Below are 14410 nucleotides of genomic sequence, written 5' to 3'. Positions count from 1 at the left end.
GAACATGAAATCTATAACAATGCATATACTAATATGTTCGCTTCTGCTAGTCAAAAGCAGAAAAAGCTAGCATCATGCCTTTTTTGTATGCAAGCATGCTCACTCAGGTCTACTGGACTGTTCTTCTAAGGGATTTTCCCCATAAAACAAATTTCTAGAGGAAACCCAAAAAATATTGAAAAATAGATATTTAGTTTACAGTGTCAAAAAAACACACATTTGTAAACTTCCCTTTTTCTTTTAAAAATGTTTCATTTTCCCCCCAACTGTGGACACAGCTCCAGTCTCTTAGAGAGCAGACACATTTACCACTGGCTGGCCTATGATATTCTTGTAAATATTTCAATACCTCCCTGTTCCCAAGCAGAAAATGGAAAAATTGAAACAACTCAAAGAAAGCAGGGTCCACGGGCTGGCACGCACTGTAACTCCACTAACTCTTCCAGTGTGTCCTAAAGATTACTTTTTGTGAGCCGGGCTGGGCGGGGAGCAAAGGAATTGTCACATTGATCTTCTGTGGAAATAATACAATTTATATTTTGTAACTTGACAGTATCAGCGTAAATCAGAGCCATATGGAGAGAAACTCTCCTGAAATCTCACACACACACACACACACACACACACACACACACACACACACACACACTCAGTCGGCAGAGTTCTCTGGAGGCCTGGAGGGCAGACTTTGAGAAAGGGAGGGGGAGGGGAAAGAGGAATTCAGGCCTGGGACAGTGACAGCTGCCTGCAGGGTTGACAGTTAGACTCATTTTGTCCTCCACCGTCACCAGCATTGAAGGAAGCTCCTGCCCCAGAGCTCGACTTTGCTCATTTCTTAGAAGATTTTTATAGAGAGACCGGTGTGTATGAGCGTGTGTGGTCCTAAATGACAGTCTTGTACCAGGCGTCTTCCAGTTTACAGTTTACAATATGCTTTCCCTATATGCTGCCTCACTCAACTCAACAATGCTGCAGTAGGTTGTATGGGCCCCTTTTTACCCAGGGGTGAGTATGGGGACGGGGTGGATGGGAGTGAGCCCTGGGGAAGCCAAATGCCTTGCCAGAGCCCACACGCCTGGCAGCTGGCAGAGGGTCAGCTCAAACCCCGGGCTTCACCTTGCCGTGGTCACCTGAGACCCAGAGTCACTGTGGTCTGGGCTGTTGGACGATCCCCTTTAACCTTCCAGGCTTTCATGCACATGCTGGCCTCCCATCTGTCAGGGACACCACACTGCCACCTCCTTCCCAGTGTGTCCAAATCAGCTGCTTATGTTAGAGGAACCAGGGCTTGGCGATGGGCAGGCTTTCCAGAGAAGCTGGGCTGTTGACAAAGAGGCATCCAAGGACCACGGCTCTCAGGCCCTGAGGGCCAAGCTCACCTCTCCAAGCAACTGAGGCCCCCTGACTTTTCACTTCTGCCCCCTGGCTTTCTCCTCCAACTTCAGATATCCTGCAGCCACCTGGACCTCCCCAGATGTGGTCTGGTTGTGACTGGCACTCCTGCCAGCTCTGCCCTCTGCCAGCCCCACGCACATCAATGGGGTCTCCCATCTGACGGACAGGCTGGTTCTCTGCCTCACTGGATGTCACCTTGCTTGCTCGGGGTACAGCAGACCTCTATCCACCTGGAAAGTGGCCCAAATCCTTCCGCCAGGAGTAATTCCATCCTGCCCTGGGCCCTCTGAGTGCTGTGTCTGCTCTTCCTGACACAGAGCCTGAGCCAGGGCAGGCGGTCATCACCGGCCTGCCTGGGAGCTGGCCTCTTGAGAGAGAGACGGTGTGACACTCCTCTATGACCACAGCCCCAGCACATCACCTTGGTCCTAGCACATACTACACAAACATGTTGAATGGACGTGCCAGAGAGAGATGAGTTCCAGACGATGTCAAGTGTTGTGCACGAAAACGCTCCCTGGTTTTCATGGTCTGGGTCCAGGGTCCAGGAAGGAAATGCCAGCCTCCTCAGTAACAAGACACTGCCTCCCTCTGTGCCCTGCTTGTCCAGCCTCCTCACCTCCAGTGGGGGACACTGCGCCCCCAGAGGCTCCAGTTGGCTTCAGGTGTTGTCTACACATCCCCTGATCCCAGCCTTTAGCCTTCACCTGTCTTGGGACTCACACCCAGCAGTGGACCACGGAAAGCTCTCACAGGTCACAGGAGGGCTCTGGACCCTCCCTCCCATCACTGTAACTTGGCCTTCTCCCGTCTACCAAGTTGTCTGGGATTGTCACTGAAGGAACTCAGACCTCCATTCTCTTGGGACCCAACACACATAAGGGCCCCTTGAAGACTCAGACCCACCAGCGGGCTGCACGCCAGATGCTCTCGGGTATAACGTTAGGTCCATGGGGCGACAAGTTACTGCCCTCTGGGCACCCTCCCAAGTCTTCTAATGGAGACAAAGGCTGTTGGGTACAATGTGCCTCCAACCTCCCTCGCCCTGGCTAACCGCCCTTCTCATGGAGGAGCAGGCCTCCTACTCAGGGACATCAACAGGCACCACTGTTTGGAATTTAAAAGCAGTGTTTTGTTTTCCTTTGCTTGAGTTTTATAATATTTATGACAAGTGAAACTGGCCTTCTATTTATACTACGGAAGTACAATTTTCTTCTTAAATAAATTTAAGTAAAATATGTATATTGACTTAAAGGAAAATTTAGGATAAATTAAGAAAAAAATTATGTAAGTAAACAATAGCACAGGTGATACACACAAATAAAACAATCATGGACTTGTGGTTGCCAAGTGGGTGGTGGTCCAGTGAGATGGATTGATTGGGAGTCTGGGGTTCGCAGGTGCAAACTATTATAGAGAGAATGGGTAAACAACAAGGTCCTACTGTGTAGCACAGGGAACTATATTCAATATCCTGTAATGAACCACAATGGAAAAGAATATGAAAAAGAATATATATATATATATATATGTATAACTGAATCACTTTGCTGTACAGCAGAAATTAACACAACACTGTAAATCAACTATATTTCAATCAGACAACTTTAAAAATGAATGAATTAATTAAAAATTAAAGTCATGGAGAACTCAACACCAAATTGGGAAACCTGGCAGTGGATGGACTGCTTAGACCACAGTCGGTCAGCACTGCTATGAGCTGAATTACTTAAGAGGCTTGATAAACAAGCAGCACCCCCAAAAAACAAGCAGAGATGAGATCCTGAATCAGGGTTGGGTACAAGGTAGGGTATGAATCTGCATTCCTAACAAGCTCTCGCAGGTGATTCCAATGCAGGCCATCTGGTGGACCAATGGTCTTAGAGATCCAGGGCTTTGAACCAACAGCCCCTGACCACCACCCTAAAATAGAAGCACAAAGGCTGTTTTTGCTATGGACACGCCCCTATTTGGTGATTCCCACCATGATCAAAGCAGGCTTCTCTTCTCCAGAACATCCATCCTTCATCCTTGGGACATCTGAGCATCTCCTGTGTACTGAATACAGCCCACAGAGTCAAAGGGAATCACCACACACTCTGCATCCTTAAATGGATGCAATGCCTGATAACAGGGGATGTCTGAGACCTGAACTCTGGTATCAAGGAGCTCACAGCATCATGAGGTCAGTACTTAACCTGCCGGCCTTTATGGAGCACCTGCCCTGTCTTGGGGTCAAGAGTCATAGGTCACTAGCCCGGCTCGGAAAGATTTCACAGTGTAAGTGGAGAAGACAATGGTGTCAGACCAAGATGGTGGAGCCCCCAGGGAGGATGCCCACCCCGACGCAGAGAAAGGAACCCGTGGTGGAGGCAAGAGTGCAGGACTGTGGTCAGGAGGCTTCTGAGGGACCAAGAGGGGGCACGCAGGACAACACTCAGGACCGAGAAAGCCACACGTGTAAACAGACACGTGGTGAGAAAACTCGGCAGACACTGTGGTTACATGAGACTGTCGTTTTTTTCTATTTGATTTGCAGAGAATCTCAACCTGTTTATTAAAGGGCTGAGTTACATGAGGGGCTCTGGTCACAAAAAAAAAAAACACACAAATAAGAGATTTATGACTCTTCTAATGCTGCCCGCTGTTTGTGAGTAGACAAAGCTAATGCAATCCAGGTCTAGCCTGGCCCTGCTCATGTACCTTTGGGAAGATTTCATAATGAACCTTCCAGGGTCCCTGAAAAGAAGGGGAAACTGCCTTCTGTAACCAATTGACGGCTCTGGCCGTAGGCATCCAGGTGCCCTGACTTGTGGAAACCCATTCCCCAGGGATAACGCCCCCTCCCAAGTCTACAAGATCATGTCTTAACCCCGGCCAGGGAATCATGTTTACAGCAACTTCCACAGGCCCAAAGGCAATGCCAAAGGAAGGTAGCCATTTAAATTTGATGACAGATTTTATAGATATGTCTCCAAAGAAGACATACAGGTGGCCAATAGGCACATGAAAAGATGCTTGATATCGCTAACTATTAGAGAAACGCAAATCAGAACTACAATGAGGTACCACCTCACACCAGTCAGAATGGCCATCATTAAAAAGTCTACAAATAACAAACGCTGGAGAGGGTGTGGAGAAAAGGGAACCCTCCTACACTGCTGTTGGGAATGTAAGTTGGTACAGCCACTATGGAGAATAGTATAAAGGTTCCCCAGAAAACTAAAAACAGAAACACTATATGATCCAGCAATCCCACTCCTGGGCATATTTTAATTAAAGACAAAACTGCAATTCAAAAAGATACATGTGGGCTTCCCTGGTGGCGCAGTGCTTGAGAGTCCGCCTGCCGATGCAGGAGACGCGGGTTCGTGCCCCGTTTCGGGAAGATCCCACATGCCGCGGAGCGGCTGGGCCCGTGAGCCATGGCCACTGAGCCTGCGCGTCCGGAGCCTGTGCTCCGCAACGGGAGAGGCCACAACAGTGAGAGGCCCGCATAACGCAAGAAAAAAAAAAAAAAAAAAAGATACATGTACCCCTTGGTTCATTGCTGTTCACTAGCATCACTAGCATCACTGTTCACAATAGCCAAGACATGGAAACAACCTAAGTGTCCATCGACAGAGGAATGGATAAAGAAGATGTGGTACATATATACAATGGAATATTACTCAGCCATTAAAAAGAATGAAATAATGCTATTTGCAGCAACATGGATGCAACTAGAGATTATCATACTAAGTGAAGTAAGTCAGAAAGAGAAAGACAAATACCATATGATATCGCTTATATGTGGAATCTAAAATATGCCACAGGACTTCCCTGGTGGTGCAGTGGTTAAGAATCCACCTGCCAGTGCAGGGGACACAGGTTTGATCCCTGGTCCAGGAAGATCCCACATGCCACGGAGCAACTAAGCCTGTGCACCATAACTACTGAGCCTGCGTGCCTAGAGCCTGTGCTCCACAACAAGCAGCCACCGCAATCAGAAGCCCGCGTACCACAACAAAGAGTAGCCCCTGCTTGCTGCAACTAGAGAAAGCCCGCGCGCAGCAATGAAGACCCAACGCAGCCAAAAATTAATTAATTAATTAATTAAAATAAAATTTGCCACAAATGAACTTATCTATGAAACAGAATCACAGACATAGAGAACAGACTGGTGGTTGCCAAGGGGGGAGGGGGCTGGGGAAGGGATGGAGTGGGAGGTTGGGTTTAGCAGATGCAAGTTTTAATATATAGAATAGTTAAACAACAAGGTCCTACTGTATAACACAAAGAACTATATTCAACATCCTATGATAAACCATAATGGTAAAGAATATGTTTTTAGAAAGAATGTGTATATATACATATACATACACACACATATATACACATATGTGAATCACTCTGCTGTACAGCAATAATTAACACAACACTGAAAATTAACACAACATTGAAAATCAACTATACTTCAATAAAAAATTAATTAAATTTGATGACAGATTTTAAATAACTTTTATACTGATATCAAAACTTTTTTAAAAGTGAAAGATATTTGCATGTATTTACTTAGCTTACTTTCCCATTGATACTCCATGTATGCCTCCATAAAATCCTGCTCCTTTACTTGTTTGGCATCTATCTTTGGACAGTCCTTTGACCTTCTCAGCCTTACCTTCCTTATCTGAAAAATGACAGATTTACAGTTTGTCACCCTGGCTTCTTGGAGTTCCAAGGATGTAGTATCAGGGCGCTGGGAGTCATTTTTATGAAAATAAAAGCCCCAGAATGCATCCCACGATAATGCTGCTTTGTCTATTGCAATCGGTTCCCTGAAAACCTTGGCTTTCAAATAACTCAATAACTTCCTCCTCTGCTCTGGAAGGAAGGGCAAGGAAGGATTTGGAAGTAACTGCATGTGGTGTCTGGGATGCAGTAGATGCTCAATAAACATACATGAAGAGAATGATGAAAAAGGTCAGTAATCACAGAACTGGGTGAGTTTCTTCCACATTCTGAAATCCCATAATTCTTTATATTCTATATAACTTACTGGCAATTATACCTGCTAATCACGTTTAAATTTGACTGAAATTTTCCTCATTAATTTTTTTAAGAGTAGGGTTTTAATGGAAACATCATGTTTAATGATGAGAACAGACTGGTTGTCTATTCAGAATGAAAGCTCTGTGGACATAGTCTTTGGAGAGAAAAAATATTCATGAACATCCAAGTCTTCTACTGCATCCATTTGCAAAGTGAATGCCATGGAATTGACCATGTCAAGATATCAGATATCCAGTGCTAAGAACACTTTTTTGAAAAGAGGAATACTCAAAAGAGATACTCAGTTGATGGAATTCTAAATCTATACTCATTTCTTTGTAGTGGTGGCAAAATAAGATGTGGTTTTTCACGTATTTCTGTTAAAATTTGCCTCAGTCTTGGAATTTAGTAGTTCACAGAATATCTGTCCTCCAAAAGATTTATGTCAATCTTCAAACAGCAATTCTCCACAGAAACAAAAAAAAAAAGGTAGAAAATGTCTTAACTTCTGTCTAAAGAATGCTACACATCAAAGTATATGGTGGGCGGGGGGAGCCAAAAATTTACTAGCAGGAAAAGGCATAGTTTTAAAATGCTTTTATGATTAAGAGACATGCATATAAATGAACTAAGCATTAAACTAGAGAAAAAACAAAACCAAAACAACGAGACCTAAGAGGAAGGAGTTAAGAAATAAAAGCAGAAATTATTAAATTAGAAGCCAGAAATAAAAGCAATAGATTTGATTAATAAATCCAAGTCTTAATTCTTCAGACAGACCAAATACCTGTGTAAAACTCTAAGTCCAAACAAGGAGAAAGATAAATTGTAAATGAGTATAATTACCGGTACAAAATTTAAATTACCACCAAGTACTACACATTATTTATACTAACATGTGAAGCATGAATAAATAAAGATTTACTAGGAAAGGCTAAGTTAAAAAAAATTGGCTAAGAAATGGCAAAACCAATGACCACATAAGAAGTTGAAAAATCTGTACAAGATTTATGTTCCATATAGATGCTGGGCCCAAAGGAGAGCTTTTAAAGCCCCCAAAGGCAGATTATTCTCATATTATTTTTGCTATCCCCCCAAAATACACATACACAACCACAGACAGGACAAAGGAAACTTTAGGATTACAGGTGGTTGCTAGAATGGCCCTAATACTTCGCTGTCCCTCTATCTTCACCCCAAGGACCCTGTGGGCTTTGGAGCTGGGATATGACTCTGCCCATTTCCCTATCCCTTGATTCTGGGTTGGACTACCTGACACATAATGGAATGTTAGCAGGTAGGACCCAAGCAGAGACATGAAATGGGCTTTTGCATTAGGGCTTGTTCCACCTTGTTCCTCCACCTTCCTGTGAGAAGGAGCCTGGGCTAGCCTGCTGGAGGGAAGGACAGACATGTGGAGCGGAGCCCAGTCGCCCTGTGGACAGTAGACGCACAAACACACCAGCAAGCCTTGCAGAGACCAGAACTGCTCAGTGTCAACCCCTGACTTGCAGACTCACGAGCCAAAGAAATCTTTTATTGTTTGAAGCCACTGACTTTGGGGCAGTTTATTAAGCAGTATATGTCAATACACAACTGATATAAAACTGCTTTTCCTACTTAATAGAGATATGAAAAAATCTTAATCAGAACATTAGGAAATTAAATTCAGTAGCATGTTAAAAATATGATACAGAGTTGGATATGTCCCCAAAATGTAAGGAGATTTTGATACTGAGAAACCCATCAATGAATAATTATAGCTATAAGCCAATGAGTATTTATATCAGTAGATCAAAGGATTAAAAGGGGGGTAAGATGCAGTACCTCATTAAGGGTCTAAAAGGCAGTTAGTAAATTCAAAATCCAATACTGATTTTTTTTTTTAATTCCTACTTGAAAACCAAAATAGTGTTTTCCTTAAAATAATGAACTTGCATCTTAAATCTACAGTCAATATCATAATCAATGGTGAAATGCCAGGGGCCTTCACATTAAAGACCAAAACATAAGAGGGATTCCTGCTATATGCACAAGTGTTTTTAAACTGTTCTTTATGTTTGAGAGACTGCAATAAAACAATAAAAAATAATTCAGAGAAATAAATGTTTAAAAAGAGAAATTACTTATAGGTGATATCATTAGTTACCTAAGAAACCCAAGAAAATCAACTGAACATCTACTAAAACCAAAAAGACATTTTAATAAACACACGAGTCCCAGAATTTATATATATAAATCAATACAAGAAAATGCCATTACTAAAATAACATTGAAAACTGGATCCCATTTAGTGACAAGAAAAGAAAAATAACTAAGGAAAAAACCACCTAAAAATGCTTAGTAAGAAATGGATGATAATGCTGTTCATCCAAAATTTTGACTCACAACAAAGCAGTGCCATAATAAGTAAATGGCTCTTCACAAGTCAATGAGAAGACAAATAGCTCAACAACAAAGTGACCAAAGGATGTGAAATATGATTCGAAAAAAAGAATAATAACAAATAGCTGACAAACCTAAGGGGGAAAGTTCAACTGCATTAAGTATTTAAAGAGAATATCTTGCCCCCAACTCCTTCACCTGCCCCATCCTTGTTTCTGTGTGCAGGAACTTCTATTAGAGAAGTACTCCTGACCTCGCCTCCACTCCCAGCTCCTCCAGGGAAGGAAAGGTGAATATATGACGGAAGAGACTGGGAAGAGAAACTGGGTTTCACGGCTCCGTTTAGGGGCTCTCCCTCCCTCCTCGGATCTGTCCACCATGCATTCATCCTGGTCTACTCTCTGCCATACGTTAAGGGTAGCAACCCTGTGAGGCAAGTCTGACACTGGCCAGCAGGACAGATGACTCTCAAATCTAGAAGTGAAACAGCAGCAGGTCCACTCGGCCACAGATGAAAACTAAATCCTCCAATCAGCTTTCTAGTAATAACGGATGGTTTGATCTCTTACTGTTGTGAGCAATCAACGAGCTCTGAATCTAAGAGGGGAAGGGCGGTGTTACTTATTGGACTCCTAAAGCCCCAACAATAAATGTTAAATGTGAATTAAACTATTTTAACCTAGAACACTGGCAAAGAAAATGAGATGATAACTGATAACCATAAGGCCACTAGCTGGTTATGAAGAGGCTTCAGAAAAGCAGGCAGGGAGATCACAAGCATGATGAGTGTCACCTTCTGGAAGGCAAACTGTAACACGCAATACACATTTTAGAAGGCGCTAACCCCTGTTTATCCACAACTTTAATGCAATCTGGCTCCCATCTATTATGATTTCTTTCTAGATTCTAACGTTTATGCAGAAAATAAGTGAGACGGTACAGAAAAATACTGAAAGAATTGTATAAGGGGTTTTGATCTACCAGATATTAGCAATATCAAGCAGCAATACTTAAGTGTGCAGTACTGGTACATGACAGACAGATCAATAGAAGTGAATGAAAGTGAGGAAATGGAAAATTTAGTATACGATCGAGGTAGCATTTCAAATCAACTGAAGTAAAATAGTGGTCATGACTGGGTAGCCATCTGAACAGCAAATGGATTCCTATTCTCACTCTTAATACCAAAATAAACGCTAGGTGGATCAATGATTTAGTGTAAGAGAAATAAAACTATAAAACTACTGGATGAAAATGCTGGTACCACACTAACTGCATGCAGCCCTTCTGGATCTCACAGCTGGATGCAGACTCCTTCTCATGACTCCTATGATAACTAAGGGTAGCAATCCCACGAGGCTATATCTGATATTGTCCAACAGGACAATAAGTTTAAAAATATACATTCTAATCTCTGTAGCAACCACTAAAAAATAACCATAATCAAATTAGAAAATATAGCTAAAAATAATGAAATATTAAAAACAACTCCATCAAAAAAAACACATATTCGGCAAATACGAAAGAGTAAGATAATGAACTTAACTCCCCAGAGGAACAATTACTTTAAATGTAATCGGATTAACTGTTCCACTTTAAAGGAAGAGACCCTCAGAACGGATTAAAATGCAAGGCCAACTATTTACTACCTATAGGAAATGCACTGTAACCATCAATACAAAGCCAGGTTGAAAATAATAAATAATAAATAAAAATGGAAAAAGACATTCCATGTATACATATGCATGCACTAAATAAGCATAAGAAAGCAGAGGTAGCTATATTAATATCAGTCAAAGTAGACTGAAAGACAAGAATTAGCACCTGAGATCAAGGTGAATTAGCACCTGAGATCAAATTTCATAGTGATAAACTGGTCAATTCATCAAATAGACGTAACAAACTAGGTGTATATAAACCTAGGAAGAGTTTCAAAAAACTGACAGAATTGAAAGGAGAATTAGATCAACTGCCAACTCTAGTTAAAGGTTATACTACCTTCCCTGTAATTGACAGAAATGGTAAACAAAAAACAAAAAAATGGTAAACAAAAAAATGGTAAACAAAAAAAGGTTATACTACCTTCCCTGTAATTGACAGAAATGGTAAACAAAAAAATCACTAGGCTTATAGATTTGACAATACCACCCACCAATTTTGCTATTTATAGAACACTACCCCATCCAACAGCTACAGAATACATGTTCCTTTAAACTGCTCATGGGATAAACACAGACTATAAGCTGGGGTATAAAACAAATCTCAACAAGTGTAAACAGGGAAATCATAAAGACCCTATTATTCTTTGATTACAAGAAAGTGAAATTAAAAATTAAAAACAGAAAGATATCTTTTAAAATCCTCAAATACATGGACATTAAGTAATGTATTTCCAAACAAGCTAAGGTCAACAAATTAAATTACAAGAAACATAAATATATTGAGCTGAATGATAGTGAAAATGCAGCCTATAAAAATTTATGATATTCAACAAAAGACTTGAAGCTAAGCAAGTAAAGATGTGATTACAGGGATGCTTATATTTTCAAATGCTTACATGGGAAAAGGAAAAAGGTTTTATGTCAATAAACTAAGGATCCACCATAAAAATAGCAAATCAGAGACAAAGTAGAAGGAAAGAAATGTTAAAGCATAGAAATAATTGAAATAGAAAACAAAAATAAAAGAGAGAAAAATCTTTGAAATCAAAAGTGGGTTGTTCGGGCTTCCCTGGTGGCGCAGTTGTTGAGAGTCCGCCTGCCGATGCAGGGGACGCGGGTTCGTGCCCCGGTCCGGGAGGATCCCGCATGCCGCGGAGCGGCTGGGCCCGTGAGCCCTGGCCGCTGGGCCTGCGCGTCCGGAGCCTGTGCTCCGCAGCGGGAGAGGCCGCAACAGTGAGAGGCCCGTGTACTGCAAAAAAAAAAAAAAAAAAAAAAAAAGTGGGTTGTTCAAAAACATTGATAAAATTGTTAAATTCCTAGCAAGATGAAAGAAAAAATGAGAGAAATGACAACTTATCAGTTTCTGGAATTAAAGAGAGGGCATCGGGCTTCCCTGGTGGCACAGTGGTTGAGAGTCCACCTGCCGATGCAGGGGACACGGGTTCGTGCCCCGGTCCGTGAAGATCCCACATGCTGCAGAGCGGCTGGGCCCGTGACCCACGGCTGCTGAGCCTGCGTGTCTAGAGCCTGTGCTCTGCAACGGGAGAGGCCACAAAAGTGAGAGGCCTGTGTACCAAAAAAAAAAAAAAAAAAAAAAGAGAGGGCATCATTATAAGCATGGGCATTAAAATTGTAAAAAATTAGGGAAAATGGTAAAAAATTAGGGAAAATGTTATGCTAAAAATCTGTTAACTCAGATGACATGGACATGTTTTTTAAAAGACACAAATTACCAGAGAGAGACCTTTAAGATGGCGGAGGAGATGTGGAGATCACCTTCCTCCCCACAGATACATCAGAAATACACCTACACGTGGAACAACTCCTACACAACACCTACTGAACGCTGGCAGAAGAACTCAGACCTCCCAAAAGGCAGGAAATTCCCCACGTACCTGGGTAGGGCAAAAGAAAAAAGAAAAAACACAGACAAAAGAATAGGCACGGGACCTGCATCAGTGGGAGGGAGCCGTGAAGGAGGAAAGGTTTCCACACACTAGAAGCCCCTTCGTGGGAAGAGACCACAGGTGGTGGAGGGGGAAACCTTTGGAGCCACGGAGGAGCGCGCAGCCACAGGGGTGCGGGGGGCAAAGCGGAGAGATGCCCGCACAGAGGATCGGTGCCGACCGGCACTCACCAGCCCAAGAGGCTTGTCTCCTCACCTGCCGGGGTGGGTGGGGCTGGGGGCTGAGGCTCTGGCTTCAGTCGGAGTGCAGGGAGAGGACTGGGGTTGGCAGCGTGAACACAGCCTGAAGGGGGCTAGTGCGCCACGGCTAGCCGGGAGGGAGTCTGGGAAAAAATCTGGACCTGCCTAAGAGGCAAGAGACCATTGTTTCAGGGTGTGCAAGGAGAGGGGATTCAGAATAATTTCAGAAATTATTTTTTATTTTCATAACTTTATTTTATTTTATATTTTCTTTCTTTCTTTCTTTTTTACTCCCTTTTCTTCTGAGCCGTGCAGCTGACAAGGTCTTGGTGCTCCAGCTGGGTGTCAGGCCTGTGCCTCTGATGTGGGAGAGTTGAGTTCAGGACATTGGTCCATGAGAGACTTCCTGGCTCCACGTAATATCAAATGGCGAAAGCTCTCCCAGAGATCTCCATCTCAACGCTAAGATGTTGAGCTCCACTCAATGACCAGCAAGCTACAGTGCTGGACACCCTATGCCAAACAACTAGCAAGACAGGAACACAAACCCACCCATTAGCAGAGAGGCTGCCTAAAATCAAAATAAGGTCACAGACACCCCAAAACACACCACTGGACGTGGTCCTGACCACTAGAAAGACAAGATCCAGCCTCATCCACCAGAAAACACGCACCAGTCCCCTCCACCAGGAACCCTACACAGCCCACTGAAACAACGTTAGCCACTGGGGACAGACACCAAAAACAACAGGAACTACGACCCTGCAGCCTGCGAAAAGGAGATGCCAAACACAGTAAGTTAAGCAAAATAAAAAGACAGAGAAACACACAGCATATGAAAAAGCAAGGTAAAAACCCACCAGACCAAACAAACGAAGAGGAAATAGGCAGTCTACCTGAAAAAGAATTCAGAATAATCATAGTAAAGATGATCCAAAATCTTGGAAATAGAATGGAGAAAATACAAGAAACGTTTAACAAGGATCTAGAAGAACTAGAGAGCAAACAAACAGTGATGAACAACACAATAAATGAAATTAAAAATTCTCTAGAAGCGATCAATAGCAGAATAACTTAGGCAGAAGAACGGATAAGTGACCTGGAAGACAAAATAGTGGAAAAAACTACTGCAGAGCGGAATAAAGAAAAAAGAATGAAAAGAATTCAGGACAGTCTCACGACCTCTAGGACAACATTAAACGCACCAACATTCGAATTATAGGGGTCCCAGAAGAAGAAGAGATAAAGAAACGTACTGAGAAAATATTTGAAGAGATTATAGTTGAAAACTTCTCTAATATGGGAAAGGAAATAGTCAAATCCAGGAAGCAGAGAGAGTCCCATACAGGATAAATCCAAGGATAAACATGCCAAGACACATATTAATCAAACTATCAAAAATTAAATACAAAGAAAAAATATTAAAAGCAGCAAGGGAAAAATAACATACAAGGGAATCGCCATAAGGTTAACAGCTGGTCTTCCAGCAGAAACTCTGCAAGCCAGAAGGGAGTGGCAGGACATAGTTAAAGTGCTGAAAGGGAAAAACCTACAACCAAGATTACTCTACCCAGCAAGGATCTCATTCAGATCCGAAGGAGAAATTAAAACCTTTACAGACAAGCAAAAGCTAAGAGAGGGCTTCCCTGGTGGCGCAGTGGTTGAGAGTCGGCCTGCCGATGCGGGGGGCATGGGTTCGTGCCCTGGTCGGAGAGGATCCCACATGCCGCGTAGCGGCTGGGCCCCTGAGCCATGGCCGCTGGGCCTGCGCGTCCGGAGCCTGTGCTCCGCA

The 14410-nt window shown here is 42.8% G+C and overlaps 1 protein-coding gene across 1 annotated transcript in view; it reads right to left on the bottom strand.

The window, feature by feature from the left end:
- Nucleotides 1–14410, bottom strand: part of ADAM12 (ADAM metallopeptidase domain 12) — a 396124-nt gene that overhangs the window by 356631 nt on the left and 25083 nt on the right. The window lies entirely within an intron of this gene.

The sequence above is a fragment of the Lipotes vexillifer genome, unplaced genomic scaffold (genome assembly GCF_000442215.2).
Source record: "Lipotes vexillifer unplaced genomic scaffold, Lipotes_vexillifer_v1.1 scaffold1262, whole genome shotgun sequence".
Classification (NCBI taxonomy): domain Eukaryota; kingdom Metazoa; phylum Chordata; class Mammalia; order Artiodactyla; family Lipotidae; genus Lipotes; species Lipotes vexillifer.
This window is presented reverse-complemented; position numbering and strand designations above follow the sequence as displayed.